At 49.2% G+C, this 15,106-nt stretch overlaps 1 protein-coding gene across 14 annotated transcripts in view; it reads right to left on the bottom strand.

The window, feature by feature from the left end:
- LOC126535675 (uncharacterized) overlaps window positions 1-15,106 on the bottom strand; it is a 364,982-nt gene that overhangs the window by 181,775 nt on the left and 168,101 nt on the right. The gene's annotated exons all lie outside the window — the stretch shown is intronic.

Genomic DNA, 15,106 nt, shown 5'->3' with positions numbered 1-15,106 from the left:
CTCTGTTAGATTGCAAATTTCAGTACCTTCACAAAACATGTACTAATCTGAAGTCATCTTTTTTTTGCGTGTGTGTGTTTCCTTCTTTGACTTCCACACCTCCTGATATGTTTAACTGATGTATGTGAAAGCTGAACATTACATGACCTGCCCAGCTCCATTTTTTTCTCTTAATGACAATAAGAATATCAGATATACCCGTATGCTCTCTGATCCAAACCGCTCTCTTTCTGTCTCTTAACAGTATGCCTAGCATTCTTCACTGCACCGCTCTTTGTGCGGTCTTTAACGTGCCTTAACTCCCTTGCCCAACTCTTCATGATTATCTTTGTCTTCTGCATATTAATCTTCAACCCAACCCTTGCACTCTCTCCATTAAGGTCTTCAATCATATGTTGTAACTGGTCCACAGTATTGCTGAATAGAACAATGTCATCGGCAAACTAAAAGTTGTTGAGATATTCGCTGTCAATCCTTACTCCTAAGCTTTCCAAATACTTCTTCCAAGCATGCAGTAAATACCATTGGAGATATTGTGTCTCCTTGTTTGACCCCTTTCTTCCATTGTAGAGTATCCCTTCCTGAAGCCAGCCTATTCTCTTCGTTGGCTAAGGTCCAGTGTTGACCTTATTCTATTGGAGATTATTTTGGTAAATATTTTATATACTACTGGGAGTAAGCTAATGGGTCTATAATTTTTCAATTCTTTAACATTTCCCTTTTTGTGCATTAGTATAATATTTGCATTCTTCTAGTTTTCTTGGACCACTGCAGTCAATAGACACTTCGTATAAAGAGCCGCTAATTTTACAAGCATTATGTCTCCTCCATCTTTGATTAAGTAGACTGTTATTCCATCTTCTCCTGCTGCTCTTCCTCGTTTCATGTCTTGAAAGGCCCTTCTGACCTCATCGCTAGTTGTAGGAGGAGTTTCTGTATCCTGTTAATTACTGCTTCGAATGGAGGCATTCTGACTCCTCTGGGCACTGTACAGGTCAGTATAGAATCCTTCCACTGCTTTTACAATACCTTCAAGATTCCTGGTGATATTACCCTGCTTATCTTTTAGTGCATATTCTATTTTATCTCTTGAGATGGACACTTTCATTTTTGTTGTTTCTTCATTAGGTCTTTTGTTACTTCAGAGAGCTTGCCTACTGTTTGCCTTAGAGCCTTGCCACCCCTTTCAATTTCTGCCTCTGAAGCCAGCCTAGTTACGGTTTCATTCATTGCCACTATGTCATCTTCATCTCTCTGTTCTAAGGCTGCATATTTGTTTGCAAGTAACAGCCTGAATTTGCTTTTACCCTTACTGCCTCTAGGTTGACCTGTTTCTTCTTGACCAATTTTACTTTTTCTCTCTTCAAATTGAGGTGAATCCTAGCCACTACTAACCTATGATCACTGCACCTTACCCTACCTATCACTTCTATATCCTGCACTATGCTGGGATCACAAGAAAGTAGGAAGTCAATTTCATTTCTTGTTTCACCATTAGGGCTTTTTCAGGTCCACTTGCTATGGCTATGCTTCCTGAAGGTGTTCATTATTCAAAGCTTATACCATTCTGCGAATTCTACCACCATTTCTCCTCTAACGTTCCTAGAATCGACGCTGTAGTTGCCAATTGCTCGTTCACCAGCTTGCTTTTTCTCCACCTTTGCATTGAAGTCGCCCATTACTACAGTAAACTGAGTTTACACTTTTCTCATCGCTAATTCAACATCTTCATAAAACTGACCTACTTTATCATCATCGTGACTGGATGTTAGAACGTAGGTTGATACTACCTTTACTCTGTACCTCTTATTAAGTTCGATTACAACTACTGCTACCCTCTCATTAATGCTGTAGATTTTGTCAATATTGCCCGCTATATCCTTATGGATTAGGAATCCTACCCCTTATTGCTTCTTATCTGGGATACCTCTATAGCAGAGGACATGGCCGTTATTCAGTAATGTGTAAGACTCACCAGTTCTAATCTCACTAAGGCCAATGATATCCCCAACAATATCTGATAGTTCCTCAAAGAGTCCTGCTAAGCTAGACTCACTCGACAGAGTTCGGTAATTAAAGGTTGACAGGATCAGTTTCCATTGGTGGCCTGCCCAGATTCGGAGATTCTAAACACCCTCTGCTGCATTACAGGTCTGACTTCCGCCTTGGACAGGTGCTCTGCAGCTGCTGGGGAGTGAGGGCCATGGGTTAATTGTAGGAATTATGAGGGAGGGAGTGGCCAAATACTGCACCAGGGAACCCAATTCCTGTTCTGGTGAGAGAGTGTTGTTGTTGAAGCTTAGGGGCCTTCCTGATTTGGTTGTACCTGGATTAGTATAGCCCCACTCGCTCTCGGCATTTTTTGCTGGTGTCGGGAAGTCCAAGTCAGGCATACCATTGTTGGAAGCTTAAAAAATATATATATAGAGAGAGAGAGAGGATTCGAACTTTCAACTATCGCAACTGAGCATTTGACATAGCACAGCCAGATAATCCCGCAGGCAGTGAAGCTACCTTATCACCGAAACATACAGCCCTGAGGGCCTTACATGCTGAAGAGATCTGTTGATTTATCCGCCCTCTGCGGGTTTTGCTGACGGTCATAGGCTGCACAATATAGTGTAAATTCTTGGTGGTCCTAACATTGTGGTTCACGAATCTCATGCGCGCATGTGGCCTTGAGCGTGCCTAGGTACACAATATATTTACGGCGAATTTTAACAGCACTTAGAACTTGTGTGAAAATAAATGAGAAAAGGAAAAAGTTTTCAGCGCTTATAGAGAAGCCCCGAGCCGCTTATCACCCACTTGACCTTGTGCCTGCCTGCCCTGACCGTCCGAAACTTCCGCTACCGGGTGAAAATTAAGAGTGGCTAGACAAGCCGTGCAGAACAGTACGGCTATGCGCCTCCCACACAACAGACAACCTTGACAGTTCCTAGGTGATTTAGGCCTTTCTACAGCTTTGGACAGCGCCTGTGCTACCGATAAGGAAGTAGATCCGTTTTATGAAGATGTTGAATTAGCGATGAGAAAAGTGCAAACTCAATACACTGTAGTAATGGGCGACTTCAATGCAAAAGTGGGGAAAGAGCAGGCTGGCGGACAAGCAATTGGCAACCACGGTGTCAATTCTAGATACGCTAGAGGAGAGATGCTGGTAGAATTCGCAGAAAGGAATAAACGCGAATGATGAACAACTTTTTCAGGAAGCGCAGCAACAGAAAGTGGACCTGGAAAAGCCCTGATGGTGAAACAAGAAATTAAATTGATTTCATACTTTCTGCTGATCCCAGCATAGTGCAAGATGTAGAAGTGATAGGCAGGGTAAAGTGCAACGATCATAGGTTACTGAGGGCTAGGATTCACCTCAATTTCAACAGAGAAAGAGCTAAATTGATCAAAAAGAAACAGGTCAACCTAGAAGCAGTAAGGGTAAAAGCAGACAAATTTAGGCTGGTACTTGCAAACAAATATGCAGCCTTAGAACAACGAGATGACGATGATGACAGAGATAAGGAATGAAACCGTAACTAGGCTGGCATTAGAGGCAGCAATTTAAGTGGGAGGCAAAGCACCACGGCAACCAGTAGGCAAGCTCTTCCAAATAACCAAGGATCTAATAAAGAAATGACAAAAAACGAAAGTGTCCCAACTCAAGAGATAGGATAGAAGTCGCGGAACTGTTAAAACTGATCAACAAAGCAAAAACAAGGGATATTCGAAATTATAACATGAGAAAGACTGAAGAAGCCATAACAAATGGACGCCGCCTGAAATCAGTGCGAAGGAAACTTGGCATAGGACAAACCAAGATGTGTGCATTGAAAGATAAGCAGGGTAATATCAGCAATCTCGAAGGTATAGTAAAAGCAGCGGTAGAATTCTATACTGACCTGTACAGTACCCAGAGGAATCAGAATGCCTCCATTCGAAGCAGTGATAAACAGGATGCAGAAAATCCTCCTATAACTAGCAATGAGGTCAGAAGGGCTTTCAAAGACATGAAACAGGGAAGAGCGGCAGGAGAAGATGGAGGAGACATATTGCTTGGAAAACTGGTGGCTCTCTATACGAAGTGTCTATTGACTGCAAGGGTCACAGAAAAGTGAAAGAGTGCAAACATTATACTAATCCACAAAAAGGGAGAGGTTAAAGAATTGAAAATTATAGGCCCATTAGCTTACACTCGGTACTATACAAAATATTCACCAAGACAATCTCCAATAGAATAAGGGTGACACTGGACTTAACACTCCTGTCTGTCGGTCAACCAAAATAATAGGCAGGTTTCAGGAAGGGATACTTTACAATGGATCACATCCATGTCGTTAGGTAATCGAGAAATCCGCAGAGTACAATCAGCCTCTATATAAGGCTTTCATAGATTAGGTAAAGGCATTTGACTGAGTAGAGATACCAGCAGTCATAGAGGCATTATGTAATCAAGGAGTACAGACCATTTACGTAAATATCCTGAAAAATATCTAGAGATTTCACAACTACCTTAATTCTCCACAAGTAGGAAGTTACGTATAAAGTAAGGGGTCAGACAAGGAGACACAATCTCTCCAATACTATTCACTGCGTGCTTGGAAAAGTATTGAAGCCATGAAACTGGAAAAGCTTATAAGTAAGAATTGGCAGCGAATACCTCGGCAACCTTCGGTTTGCCGATGACATTGTTCTATTCAACAACACTGCGGACGAGTTACAACAAATGATTGAGGATCTTAACAGAGAGAGTGTAAGTGTGGGGTTGGAGATTAATATGCAGAAGACAAACATAATAATGAATAACCGGGCAAGGGAACAAGAGTTCAGGATCGCCAGTCGGCCTCTAGACTCTGTGAAGGAGTACGTTTACCTAGGTCAATTTTTCACAGGGAACTGAGATCATGAGAAGGAAATTCATAGAAGAATAAAAATGGGTTGGATCGCATACAGCAGACATTGTCAGCTTCTGACAGGAAGCTTAAAATTATCACTGAAAAAGAAGGTGTATAATCAGTGCATTTTACCAGTGCCAACATATGTGGCAGAAACATGGAGACTAACAAAGAAGCTTGAGAACAAGGACCGCACAAAGAGCGATGGAACGAAGAATGCTAGGCCTGACCTTGAGAGACAGAGAGCGGTTTGGATCAGAGAGCAAACGGGTATAGCTTATATTATAATTGACAGTTCTAATTGAAAGAGAAAAAAAATGGCCACCGGGCAAGTCATGTAATGTGCAGGTTAGATAAACGTTGGACCATTAGGGTTACAGAATGGGTATCAAGAGAAGGGAAAGCGCAGTAGAGGACAGCAGAAGACTAGGTGGTGCGATGAAATTAGAAAATTCGCAAGCGCTAGTTAGAATCGGTTGGCACAGGACAGGAGTAATTGGAGATCGCAGGGAGAGGCCTTCGTCCCGCAGTAGACATAAAATAGGCTGATGATGATGATGACCCCATCACCATCGTGGCTGGATATTGGAGCGTAGGTTTGTACTACCTTTAATATATATGTGTTATTAATCCTTTGAGGGTTAATGACGTAAATATACGGCGCCGCGAACGAAGCCCAAAATGGTTGCAGGCTTATATTTACAGCGCTGTCTCTACTTTTAAAAAGCACGCTGATTTCCTAACTTTTTCTTTTCTGTCATGTGCTGCCACTATGTGGGGAAACAGGGAATTTTTTTCGCACGCCTCCCTTTTTCGGTTTTTGTCGCATGGTTTGTTTTAGCACTAGTTCGCTGCCGCGCATCTATATAATACCGCTTACACATTGATGCACACGCGGACTGGTGGCGGTTTGGGTTTTCTTCCACGGGTGGTTTTGGTTTCTTGCGCTTGCAAAACTGTTGCCTATCTCGTTACTGATCGCTCAAAGGGTGACCGCTTGTTTCTCGCTCGTTTAGTGCTCATGGAGGTGCGCATAGGAAGGATGCCACCGTACATGTGTTTCCACTGCTTTTTTTTGGGGGGGGAGGGGGGGGGGGGCGAGACTCGCGAGAACTAATTGCCTCTGGTTGGCGATGAGATGAAGATTAGTGGAAGTTTGTCACACGTTTTGCTTTCTTGATGGGCACACAAACAAACAGTTTTCTTGAGTGCGTGAACCTACGCAGTTTACGCGAAGCATGTACATCTTAGTTTAAGAGCAGGAACGTTCGAATCTTGCGAAATATTCTCATGTGTGCATTTTCAAAGCCTTGAACTATAACAATGTATCAAATTTTCAATTCTGATAAGTTTATTTCCTTTTTTATTGTTATTAATGAATAGTACATATATACCAACGCAAAATATTTTTTTCTCACTTTACGGTCACCCTAGAAAAATTATGGTGATTTTTTTTCGAAATAAGTCCCTAAGAAGAATTGGAGTCTGTAATAAAGAAAATCGACCCTGGGCGGTCGCATATGGCAAAAAATAATCGACCCTCAAAGGGTTAAGCTTGATTACGACTACTGCTACCCTCTCATTAATGCGGTAGTATTCGTCAATGTTGCCCGCTATGTCCTTATGGATTAGGAATCCTACCCCATAATGCTTCTTATCCGGCAGACCTCTATAGCAGAGGACATGGTCGTTAGTCAGCACTGTTTAAGCTTCACCACTTCTAATCTCACTAAGGCCAATGATATCCCAAACAATGTCTGACAGTTCCTTAAAGAGTCCTGCCAACCTGGCCTCACTTGAGAAAGTTCGGCTGTCACAGGTTGACAGGGTCAGTTTCCATTGGCGGCCTGTCCGGGCCCACAGATTCTTAGCACTCTCTGCTGCGTTACAGGTCTGACTGCTGCCTTGGTCAGGTGATTCGCAGGTGCTGGGGACTGCGGGCTACGGGTCAATTGTAGGAATCATGAGGAGGGAGTTGCCAAATACTGCACCAGGGGGCCAATTCCTGTTCTGGAGAAAGTGTTTTTGTTGAAGCTTAGGGGCTTTCTTAATTTGGTTGTACCTGGATTAATATAGCCCCACTCGCTCTCTGCATCTTTCGTCAGTGTCAGTCGTCACTTCAAGCCTGCAGAAGTAGAGCACTAGAGAAGGTCAAAGTCAGGCATACGTGTAGCAAGCATGTGACGCCCCCTCAGGCATAATGTTCGTTTGCCGCCAGGCTTGGTGGCCTGCCAACCTTAGCAGGCAACATTGGTCACCGCACTGCAATAAACACCGACGAGTACGGCTGCTCGGCGGTCAGTCATGGTACAGCACCACCACGCTGCGGAGCGTCCGTCTATCGGAGGTTGCCTCGAGCCCTCCCTTGTTCACGAACCCGGGTGGATCGCGACACTGGCGACAAGGATGGGATACTCGTGACAATGGCGACGAGTACCCACGGATCATCCAACGCCACCGCGAGCGGTGAAACACCGAACCCGTTGCTGCCACCATGCCGCTGTACAGAAGGCTCGAGCCTATCGAGGGAGATGGGTCCGCCTGGCAAATTTATGAGGAACAAGTCCACGCGTTCTTCCGGGCAAACGACACACCTAAGGCCAAACAGAGGGACATTTTCCTGGCCAGCTGCGGGACCCGCGGCTTCAGCCTCTTGCTCAACCTTCTCAAGCCAGCCACGCCGCATGTTAAGACTCTGGCTGAGCTGCTCGCCATACTGCGCTCGCATTTTAACCAAGCACTATCCACACTAATGGGGTGTTTCCGCTTCAACAACTGGAGCCGCCAGGAAGGAGGGACCCTCGGGCAGTTCGTTGCTGCGCTACGAGGGTTAGCGAGTGCCTGTGCTATCGGGGATCAACTGGACTCGCTGCTCCGGGACTGTTTCGTCTGCGGAATCAACAACCCCGCCATGCAGACGTGACTCCTGGAGCTTCCCGACCCCTCGCTGGAGGATGCCGTGAAGGCTGCGCTGGTAATGGAAGCTGCCGCCAAGGACACCGTCAAGATTTCCCGTGCGACTGGCTCACCGTTGGCAGAAGCGGCGGTCAACGAGTTGGCGACAAAGGGCAGTACTTGCGGTCGCCGTGGTGGTGCCCACTCCCACTCACAGTGCCAGTTCTCTCAAGCACAATGCTTTACGTGCGGGAAACTGGGCACCTGGCACGTGTATGCCGAAGGGGGAGGACGAACAGCAAACAGCAGCAGCAGCCTGATTCAGGCCCAGGTACCACACAAGCCCACGGCCAGGGTAGCCGTCGCAAGGATATGCGGCGAGGGCGTGCGGCAGCAGGCTCAAGTTCTCTTTGTATGCGCTGTTAAGTGACGATTGAGATCAAGTTCTCCCGCGGCCAGGTTCCACGTCGTGGCCGAGAACCCGCCGATTTTCGACATGGGGCACACAGGCTTTGTACCGTCGTCTGTGCCGCCGTGCATGCTGACCGTCAAAATCTGCGGGCACCCCATTTCCTTGGAACTGGAAGCAGGGGCCAGCGTGCCAGTAATGGCCGGGAAACTCTTCAAGCGTACTTTCTCCGGCGTGTCCGTCGAGGTTTCGGGCATGATGCTGCGCAGCTACTCTGGGCAACTCTCCCAGGTCCAGGGTCAGGCACAGGTCAGCGTTCACTTTAGCAACAGGGAGGCAACCCTTCCCCTTTACCTAACCAAGGGGTCGTCACCGACGATGCTGGGCCAAAACTGGATTCATGCACTGGGCATTCGTCTGCCAGAGTACCAGGAAGCCAGCCTGCACGTGGCGAAAGACGTTCCCAGCTTCCTGACCGAGTTCAAGTCCCTGTTCCAGCCAGGAGTGGGCACATTCAATGGCAGGCATCTATGTACCTGAGGGAACTCGCCCACTGCCGTTCGCCCTGAAGAACGGGGCCACCCAGGAGCTGCAACGGTTACAGCGAGAGGGCATCCTGGTGCCCGTCAAGACGCATGAATGGGCCGCTGCCGTCGTACTAGCCCTCAAGCGAGACTGCAGTGGCAGGATCTGCGGGGATTTCAAGGTTACCACAACCCAGTCGCTACCGTTGAGAAGTACCCGCTGCCCGGATAGAAGATATCTGGTCAGCATTGTCCGCTGGAGAGAAGTTTACCAAGCTCGACCTCAGAGATGCTTACCAGCAGCTGGTGCTCCAGGATGTCTCCCGGAAGTATGTCACAATATCGACAACTTTGGGGCTCTTTCAGTACACGCGCTTACCGTTTGGCGTGGCCTCGGCCCGAGCCATATTCCAAAGGGAGATGGACATCCTCTTCTGGGGAATGAGGCACGTGACAGTGTACTTGGACGACATCCTGGTTACTGGCAGAGACGACAGGGACCACCTGCAGAACCTGCACGACGTCCTGGTACAACTGCAGGACGCCGACCTCAAGCTCAAGCTGGAAAAGTGCGTTTTCCAAGCTCCCAGCATTGAGTACTTGGGACATGTCATTTCCCATGCAGGCCTAGCCCCGGCTCCTCGCAAAGCTGATGTTGTGCTCAAGGCACCTAAGCCCCAGAACAAGAAGGAGCTTCAGATCTACCTTGGCCTCATCAACTTCTACAGGAGTTTTCTGCCGAACCTGTCGGAGCATCTGCAGCCACTCCATCTTCTGCTTCGAGATGGTCAGCAATGGGTCTGGAAGAAGGAGCAGGACCGGGCCTTCCAGCGCAGCAAGGAGCTAATCACCAAGGCTACAGTGCTGCTGCACTTCGATCCTGCCAAGCCTGTCGTCCTTACCGTAGATGCATCGCCGTACAGCGTGGGAGCCGTCCTGGCACACCGGGTCAAAGATGGCCAGGAACGCCCTGTGTTGTTTGCTTCTTGTCGGCTTCATGCTGCAGAGCAACGTTACAGCCAGCTGGACAAGGAAGGTTTGGCCCTCATGTTCAGTGTCGAACGCTTCCACCAGTATCTGTGGGGCCAGAAGTTTGAGGCGGGCACGGACCACAAGCCGCTGTTGGGGCTGATGGGGCCTGACAAGGCAGTTCCTGTGCAGGCATCACCTCGAGTGGTACGCTGGGCCTTGAGGCTGGCAGCTTACAGTTATCAGCTGGTTTACCGTCCAGGAAAGGACCTGGGACCTGCCGATGCCCTGAGCTGCCTGCCCCTGCCGGAGGTGCCTATGCTGTGCCAGAACCGGCTGAAGTGTTCATGCTGGAACACGCGTACCCGGAGGTGCTCTCCAGATCTGCGGTATCTCAAGCAACCAGCCGGGACCCAGTCCCGTCTCAGGTGGTCAAGGCGGTGTCCCATGGAGAAGAATTCGTGCAGCAGGCCTATAGCCACAAGGCCGCTGAGCTGAGCTTGCAGCATAGCTACCTATTGTGGGGTTCAAGGGTAGTGATCCCACAAAGTCTCCGGTCCAGGGTCCTGCAGTTGCTGCACGTGGGTCATCCTGGCGTAGAAAAGACCAAGATGGTGGCCCGGTCCCACGTTTGGTGGCCTGACCTGGACCAGGACATCGCTAACTTGGTGCAGAGCTGCCAAATCTGCCAGGCGCATCAGCGAACCTCGCGTCATGTGGAAATCCCCCCCCCTGGCCGTTCCCACAGACACTGGTCCCGCCTACATGTGGATTTTGGGGGACCCTTCAAGGGCCATTACTTCCTGGTGGTGGTGAACGCCTTTTTAAAGTGGGTTGAGGTTCTACCTGTCGCCACTCCATCAGCAGGCATGACCATTGCAGCGCTACGACAGGCCTTCGCCGCCCAGGAGTTGCCGGATGTCATTGTGTCCGACAATGGTCCTGCTGTCGCCAGCACAGAGTACCTGGCCTGGCTGACGAAGAACGGAATTCGCCAGATGATGGTTCCGCCGTACCACCCTGCTTCAAATGGTGCAGCCGAGCGGGTGGTGCAAACCATGAAAGACTCAAGAAGAGCCAGACTGGGGATTTCTGCACGCAGATGGCCGGGATACTATTTCAGTACCGGACCACGCCCTACGATGTTACTGGCCGTGCCCCCGGTGAGCTCCTGCTGGGTCGGAGGGTCAAGACACCCTCGGATGTCTTGCATCCAGACCTCCAATCCACGGTGCTCTTCAAGCATCTGAAGCAGAAGCTGGCTGCTGACCAAGGGTGCCGTCCCAAGCCTTTGCCAGAGTCGGGAGCTCCAGTTTTCGCCAGGAACTTCCGCCCTGGCCCACCCTGGTCTGCCAGACAGGTGGTGTCTCCTGCCGGCGCCTCATCGCTGCTCGTGAGCATGCCAGACGGGGACATGTGGCACAGACTTGCCGACCATGTCAGGCCTCGCCTCGTGACCTGGCCAGCACCCTCGACTGCCACTTCTGAGTTCCAGCCCGCAGGAGGACTAGCGGCAGCACCAGTCGCTTCCAGCGGAGCACCACCCACCTCGGAGGCAGCAACCGTAGCCAGTGGTGCGGCACCCGTTGGACCTGTGTCGAGCCCAGCACTAGTCGCAAAGCCGACCACTACGGACCCTCCGGATCGAGCGAGGCTGGCTCAGGCAGCACCCGGCGTTGCCACTCCCGACCCATCAACACCGGTGCCCAGGCGGAGTACTCGACGGCGGAGGCCACCGGACCATTACTCGCCTGGATAGCAGGCACCTTCGACCCAGCTAGGGTGGAGGCAGAGCCTCGTATTTTGAATATGGACGTTTGTTTTTTTATTTAACAAACAAACTGGGGGTAAGGGGGTGTAGCAAGCATGTGACGCCCTCTCAGGCATAATGTTCGCTTGCCGCCAGGCTCGTTGGCCTGCAAAGCTCGGCAGGCAACATTGGTCACCGCACTGCAATAAACACCGACGAGCACGGCTGCTCAGCGGTCAGTCATCGTTCAGCACAACCACGCTGCGGAGCGTCCGTCTATCGGAGGTTACCTCGAGCCCCCCCTTGTTCACAAACCCGGGTGGATCATGACAATAGGATCGTCAGATTAAAAAAAAAAGGATTCAAACTTCTGACTGTCGCAACCAAGCATTCGACATAGCTCAGTCAGCTAATCCTGTAGGCAGTGAGGCTATCTTATCACCGAAAAGTACCGTAAAAACTCGCATATAATACGAACCTGCATATAGTACGAGGTAAAACTTTTGGGACGCGAAATGGAAAAATATTTATTCACATACAATATGAGTTAGGAAAACTCGAGGAAATAATTTATTTAACTTGCATTCTGCACCTAATCACTGAGCTCTCTTCGGACAGTTCCTTGTCGAACATATCTTCCCAGAGGTACTCATCCTCTGTGCCATCCAACGCGTTTGAGATGCCACACTTAAATGCGCGATGCACAAGGTCCTCTGGTATGCTGGCCCATGCGTCCACAATGCACTTGCATAGCGCAGCTGGTGAAGCTCGCTTCAGCCACCCAGTCGGCGTCACTGCAGGCTAACCTGAACGCATCCAATTTGCAACACCGCTTGATCGAATCTTTGAATGCCTTGTTCACGCAAACATCTAAAGGCTGCAGCTGAGATGTCATCACACCTGGGACAACGACTTCAATGCCGGACTCACGCTACAGCCTCTTCACTGAGTCAGCTAAATGGCAACGAAATGCGTCCAGCATGAGGATGGACGGGAATGACAACAGTGCACCGGGCCGCCTGCACCGGACGGACTTTATGCAGTCGAGCAGAAGATTCTCGTTCACCCGGCCTTTCTCGTGGCATCTCACGACCACATTTTTTTGGCAGCTCCTCATTTTTAGGCACTGTATTGTGCTTGAAGACGACATAGGGCGGAACCTTGCATCTGTCTGCCGTGCACGACAACATGGCGGTAACTCGCGTTTTTTCGTTGCCAGTGGACCGCACATAAACTTGTTTAGAGCCCTTTTCGTGTATGGTGGGGGGCGATGGCATGTCCAGATAAACCGGTGTTTGGTCAGCATCATTGCCGATTTGCCCTAGCTGGAAGTCCTTGGATTTGCGCAACAAAGTAACGTGGCACTGAAAAGCCACAAGCAGCTCTTTGAACGATTCGGGCAACTTTTGCGAAATTGAAGTTCAGCGGCGTAAGGAAAAACCAGAACGGCCCATGTAGCAATAAATCCAGCGCTTGCTCACTTTGAAGGCGGAGCTCGGTAGCCTTTTTTCTCTTGCAAGTTCCTTAGCTTTTGCCTGCAAAGCTCCACGCTCACAGCTAGATGCGCGGCTCGCTGCTGGCATACGGACTCTATCAGGGCGAGATCGATTTCTGGGAACTCTTTGGGCAGCGAAACCTTCACATTCCACTGCACGCGAAAAGGCCTTTCTTCTGTTGACGCCATGCGCGAATGCTTCCCTCGTTGATGCCAAACTGCCTCCCGGCCGCACTGTTGCCGCTGTCCTGTGCGGCTAAATAGCCTTTCTCTTGAAAGCAGCCGAGTACTGTTTTCGTGGTCCGAACAAATTGGTCCTTCAATGCGGAATAAAAAAAGATGCACTTCGCAAAGCGTGGTTTACACATGTGCTGTCATGGTGCGCACTCAACAATAAAGAAACAGTGCTGTATTCACGTGGTAATAACGAAACCAAGCCGTAGCCACGCAGCAATAACGAAGTCAAAACTTCTAGCCCAAATTTCTGACTGATTTTTGTTCGGATATGCATATAGTATGAGGCGAAAATTTGGGACGCTAATAGGAAAATGACCTGCGGGTTTCTACAACCCAGAGGGCCCTGCATGCCCAAGAGATCCGTCGCTTTCTCTGCCCTCTGCGGGTTTTGCTGATCGTCATAGGTTGCACGATATAGTGTTAATTCCTAGTGGTCCTAAAATCACGGTTCACGAGTCTCATGAGCACATGTGGCCTTGAACGTGTCTGGGTACACAATATATTTTCGGTGTTTTAACAGCACTTAAAACTTGTGTGAAAAAAATGAGAAAAAAAAGTTTTTAGCGCTCACGGAGAAGCCCCGAGCCGCGTATCGTGCGCTTGCTGTCGTGTCTGCCTGCCTCCTGCCGTAACATTTTTGAAATTGGCATTAAAAAAAACTCATCGCATAATTGTAATGAGCACACATGATTGAATATTCCTTGAAAGTTTCATGTGACTAGAGTTGATAACAACAATGTTTGTATTAGATGCTATGTCGCCCCTTAAGGGGAGACGTGGGTCTTGAAACGGCAAAAAATCACGAAGAAAAAGTCGGTTTTTGGAAAAGTGCATTTTTGCCATGTTTATGCATTCAAGAATGCCTCTGAGAAATCCAGAAGCTAAATTTTATCAGAAAATTGTGAAAAATCACTCTTATACAGGCCAGGGTGGATGCAAAATTAGCAAAAATTGGCTAAACATGCTCGAACTTCACGCCGCCACCATTTGCGAACATGGGGGCCGGTGGCCGGCGGCCGCCATTTTGGGCTTGTTTGGAAGCTATTTTCCTTGTGCACATGTTGCGCTGGTTCAAAACGTCGTCGCTGAAGGGAAACCGTTGCTACCACATCATTTCTGTCACGATCCACCCGGGTTCGTGAACAAGGGAGGGCTCGAAGCACCCTCCGATAGACGGACGCTCCGCAGTGTGGTGGAGCTGAACGATGACCGACTGCCGAGCAGCCGTGCTCGTTGGTGTTTATTGCGACGCGGTGACCAATGTTGCCTGCCGAGCTTAGCAGGCCACCGAGCCTGCCGGCGAACGAACATTATGCCTGAGGGGGCGTCACATGCTTGCCACAATATCTCAAGGATGCGTCGATGTCGCTGATTGGCCCAAGCACGCACACCCCCCACGTGTCTCGCTCCTATTGTTCTGGCTCTACTTGGCACGCGCTCGACTGCTTTCGCGTTTTGCTACGTTTGTTTATGTCTGGTTTCATCGCACCGCTGTGTCTTCATTTGTTCAGCCGCTTGTTTCGCGACAATTTCAGATAAGGTGTCCAATTTGCTGCCGGAATGGCTGGAGGAGGTCATCATCTCAAGGCTACTAAACAAACAGCGTTCGCGAAAGCGGCCGTGGAATGCGCGACGCAAGGCCTGTCACACTCCAGGAGTTGCCGGTTGTTGCTGCTGCCTGGAGATTCTGCCGTACCGAGTTCCAAGCTGCAACCTGGCATGTCTAATGGCAACGCTTCGTCCGCCCATGCCTCGTGTGTTGGCACAGATCGTGTAGACAGTTTTCTTCACGACCGAAGAAAGTAGCAAGCGCCGGAAAACGCTCATGGCGACGCAGTCTGCAATGGAGCGAAAGTTCGAGCTGCTGGGTGTCGACACGAAAAAGGACATCAATGACAGCAGAACTGAATTTGTGATTGCGGGTTTATCTGTCGTACA

The sequence above is a fragment of the Dermacentor andersoni genome, chromosome 7, assembly GCF_023375885.2.
Source record: "Dermacentor andersoni chromosome 7, qqDerAnde1_hic_scaffold, whole genome shotgun sequence".
NCBI lineage: Eukaryota > Metazoa > Arthropoda > Arachnida > Ixodida > Ixodidae > Dermacentor > Dermacentor andersoni.
This window is presented reverse-complemented; position numbering and strand designations above follow the sequence as displayed.